Source organism: Pimephales promelas, chromosome 2, assembly GCF_988280905.1.
Source record: "Pimephales promelas chromosome 2, fPimPro1.hap1.1, whole genome shotgun sequence".
NCBI lineage: Eukaryota > Metazoa > Chordata > Actinopteri > Cypriniformes > Leuciscidae > Pimephales > Pimephales promelas.
This window is the reverse complement of record NC_142770.1, coordinates 6235194-6239998: the sequence shown is the minus strand read 5'-3', so window position 1 is coordinate 6239998 and position 4805 is coordinate 6235194. Positions and strand designations below refer to the sequence as shown.

Sequence of the window (4805 nt, the reverse complement as noted above, 5' to 3'; positions counted from 1 at the left end):
ATGAACCCAGAACAGAAACATTTTATCCTGTTACAGTTTACCACTCTCAATGTAAAAAAAAAAAAAAATGATTTTTTTCTGTTGTATGTAAAAGCTTTGATCTGTGTCTGTGTTCAGGGACCAGAGCTCATTTCAGGAGCAGGGCCAAGTAGCAACAGGAACAACAAGATCTAGGATGAACGTGGGAGTAGAAGACAAGCAGCCGGACAGGTAGGCCTATGCTCTCCCCACACCAAGAGACCTTTATTGTTGATATTGTCTGTGAGAACAATGCCAAACTGAGTGAAATTCAGCAGAAGATCATTGAGGACCATGTAAATTGAGGGTATCAACAGTGTCAGCCTCTATAGACGAATCCGACGAGCGTTCTGTGTAGGCTGCCATCTTGTGGCGACGCCATTACTGAGCTGTTACACAGGCATAGACATGCACCGGTATGTAAACAAACCTCGGTGATAACGTGAACTCACCCTCGATGACAGCTACAGCCAGGCAGAATGACTTGTTGGTTTGATCTGTGACTGCAGCGGCCTCCAGTCACAGATGAAGGTACAAACGATCTTACAGATTAACGTTATTTATGAAAATAGCTTGGCAAGCTAGCTAGGCTAACGTTTGCTAACGAGGAAACTATAAAAAGATCTGTCCATTTGGCAACAATAAATAAATAAATGAATGAAATCAAATAAACAAATTCATGTTTTTCATTTGTGTGCATTATTTATCTCATTTTCACATTGCAACAGGCAAGGGTAAGGTAACGTTACAGCTAGAAAGTATACATAATATCGACCAATTAGTGTTTTTAAACCATGGAAAGAGGTCAATATAACAGCAGGAAAACAATTATGTCACATAACGTTACATTTAGCTCAGGAAAGCCATTTAATGACCATAGCATGTTAATTGAATAGAACAAATAGCAAGAGAGGAGATTTTGCTGATCACTATATCACATATTTATTATATTTTTTTTTACTTATGTCATTAAATAATTGTTATTATACGCGAATGTCCATGTCTTGTACTCGCCCAGGAAATCTGTAAACCGTACGGCACCAGACAGGGGCAGTCGACTCGGGGTATTCAAGTCAAGTCAAGTCACATTTATTTATATAGCGCTTTTCACAATACAGATTGTATCAAAGCAGCTTCACAGTGATAACATGAAAGTAGCACAACACAGATCAACAACATTGCTAAACACTAAATAATCCCAACTGAGCAAGCTCAAAGCAAGCCAAAAGCAAGGCGACAGTGGCAAGGAACCAAACTCCATCAGATTGGATGGAGAAAAAACCTTGGGAGAACCCAGGCTCAGTCGGGGGCCAGTTGTTCTCTTCACAGTGTTTTCTCTTCAAAATTGAAATTTTACTGCCACCATTGAAACAATTTATACCGGAAACTGTTTACCCACTCGACATTATACAAGGGGTAACGTTGTAACGTTAGTGACAGTCGTAAATCGCGGGCTGTTTATTCCAGTGGACGCAAGTTGCAACTAAAACAATAGGAGGCAATGGCGCAACGCTACCCAGCAACAGCTCAGTAATGGCGCCCCGCTTACTTCCGGTAGTTTCGCCGGATTCGTCTATACTATTGATCGTGTCCTCAAGTGCAACATACTGCGCATGAAACAACTATACAGAGTCCCCTTTGATCGCAACTCAAGATCTCAAAGATTCCAGGATCCAGACACATTCAATGCTGATTACTCTAGGTAGTGATTTACTGTAGTGGCTTGAATCACTTTTTCCGTATCACTTACAAAATTATATCTATTTCTACGGTGGGGTTTTCAAACGGATGCAACGGAAAGACCCCATGAATACATGAACATGGATGAAGCTGGATTTAATCTCACCAAAAAGAGGAGAGGCCGTAATGTGATTGGCCACTGGGCCATTGTTGGTGTTCCTGGGCAGTGTGGTGACAATGTCACATTATGTGCTGCTGCCATCAGCAATCATGGGGTTGTCCACCATCATGGCGGTATTTCTACCTGTGGGGACAACAAGCCCCACAGAGACAGTTTTATACTGTAGTTTACAGAGCAAAGAACAGAAGCTGATAATCTTCAGTCTTCGATAATATGTCTTATTTACAAATCAGGATAAAGGTTGAATCACTCTGCAACTGAAACTACAATAACCACATCTTGTTTTGGGCAACGTTTGATATGGGAGTTAAAAGGGACAATGCTCAAGAGAAATAATAGTAAATGTAATAGTAAATATGCCATGTGACAGTAATTTTAAGAAAGGTTCTAACAACAGATGTAAGAGAAGTAATGAAAATTAAAGTGAAATAATATTAAGAGTTATGATGGATTATGAAGTAGGCTAGATAAATATTTTCAGAGAGATTATAGTTGGTGCTCTCATAATCTATGATATGTGTGGGTCACAATTGGGATGAAATGAACCAATAATCAAGCAGTGAATCTTTCCAGGTTGGACTACCTTATGATATGATTTCAAAATCACAACTAACTTATTTGTGAACTTAAGCTAGAGCAAACATGTCTAGACAGACCGGTGTGGCTACTAACGGAAATTCAAAGCAGGTTCTGGTTCCCCCACTTTTAAACACTATATTCACCTCACTATAGTCAAAACAGTCGAAGTTGAGGAGAGGATACTGATCACCTGTGCTGGGCAATGAGCTTCAACAAACCAGGTATGTAACAAGCTTCTGATTCTCAGGACAGGACAGATACGAACATAATATGTAAGCCATTTGGGCCTCAGACTGTGACCTGTTTTATTAAAATTGTGGTACCTTGCCATTATTATTTATACCAATAAGATCTGGCAATCTTTTATTTACTGAATACAAATGTGACACATTGGAAATAATGTCACATATCTTCAAAACTCTGTAGAGATATGGTATCATATGAGAGGTAGAATATATAGGACATTGCATATAAAAATAATGCAAGAGTGATTTGTGTGACAGTAACAAATTCATTTAAGTGTCTGTCACTGCAGTCAGTAAAACAAGTGAAATTGTAAAAAGAGCTATTTATGTGCTTTTTACAAATAATTATGCTGTAAACACATCTAAATGTAACAATGACTGGAAAATAAGTCACGTAAAGTAAAAACAAAACCAAAGTGTGATTTAGCTACACAACTTCTAGACAGAGCATGTTTAAATAATAAGAATAACAAAGTAGAAGTAAAAAAGAATGTGGAAAAATCCTTTTTTTTTGGTCTCACAGTTCTGGATTTGGTAAGTCAAGGAAAAGTTCTCTCTGCTGTGGTGTGGAAATGTCTTTTCTATTGGGCTGAAGTTCTGAAGGGCTGCACCCTGGAGATCACGAGGTCCAGGTCCCCCTCTCTGCTCGTCATGGGTGGAACCTTTTTTCTAGTCCAGGTAAGCTCCACCCTGTTTGGCTTTTCTTTCATTTCATCATTTGGGTGTAATTTGAAGGCGCGTGGTTTAGCGGGATCGGAATTCAGAAAAGACAATTAACATGAAACATCATAAATTAGCATTATAGTCTGCAAACTGAATAAGAAGGGGATAAAGACAAAGGCAATCTAATGAAATGAACAGTTAATCTTATCCCATAGTGGGCTATAGATATAATTTAATGGCAGTTCATTTTTACATTTAACTTTATGCAAACAGCTGTTCTGAGTTTTCCAGATGCCCCACACAATATGATTTTGTAACAATCATGTATGTTTTTTAGACGCATACCTACTATCACTTTGTTTTTTTTTTTATTGTTTTACTCTACAGTAGTGCAGTTTGGGGGGCATATGTGGCATTTTTAAAATTTGCTTGCTGAAAGGAAGGTCTTTTATTTGTATACTTTCCTCGTGTTTTGCAATTTGAATATAATGATGATGCATTTAAAAAGTAATGGCTAAACGTATGTCCTTACAAAAGTTCATGCTGCTGCAGATGCAAAATAATGTGGAGAACATTGAATAAATTAATTTTCGTCAGGTCAGATAGTGTTAATTAATCACTTTATCTAAACCTCTCAACATAACCGCGGGACTCACGCGTCCTCCGTGTCACTGCGCAATGTGACGTTAGGCGACGTCTTTTGCGTCGCCTAACGTCAGGCGACGTCTTTTGCACGTCTAGTTTTGACGTCGGTGAGACCAAATGTGGTCGTTTGTGGACGTCTTTTCAACATCAAATTTAGTATCTTCTATAACTTCTATAACTGTAGTCCCATGTTTCAAAAAGGTAGAGAACATTTTTAAAGGATGTTATCTGTACCATGTATTTATATTTATGCATTTGACACATATGCTTTTATCCACAGTGATTTACATTGCACTTTTACATTCCTTCTTTCCCTGGGAATCAAACCCTTGATCTAAGCATTCCACTCAGTGGCTGTTCCACAAGTGCCAACGCTCTACTGTTTGAGCTACAGCATTAGACCTTTGTATGTGTCAATTACCACCTTCTGCTTGAGACAATCAAATGCAGTTTTTGGAAAACTATCTTAAATAATTATAAATAATCTGTATTCATATGTATTAATCATGTTGATAACAACAATGTTGATATTTGTAAATAAAAAAGATATTGCATATTAGTCATGCAAATTTCCTGCACCTGTAACAGACGTCCAAATGAGGTCCAAAAAAAATGACCCAGTTCAACGGTCAAATGTTGAACGTCAACATGACGTCCAAATTGGGTCATGGTTGGACGTCCAAATAGTGGACCTAGTTTGGACGTCGAATAGATGTCCAGAATTGGTCATGAACCAACGGACCCAATATAGACATGATCTGCACGTCTATCCGACGTCCAGTGTTTAGTGGGTG

At 38.4% G+C, this 4805-nt stretch overlaps 1 long non-coding RNA gene across 1 annotated transcript; it reads left to right on the top strand.

Annotated features, from left to right (window-relative positions):
* The first annotated feature begins 1771 nt into the window (after positions 1-1771).
* On the top strand, positions 1772-4596 carry LOC148995775 (uncharacterized). Its single transcript, XR_016146971.1, has 3 exons — positions 1772-2679; positions 3227-3381; positions 4292-4596. It is a non-coding gene; the product is annotated as an uncharacterized LOC148995775 (long non-coding RNA).
* Positions 4597-4805: the final 209 nt, after the last annotated feature.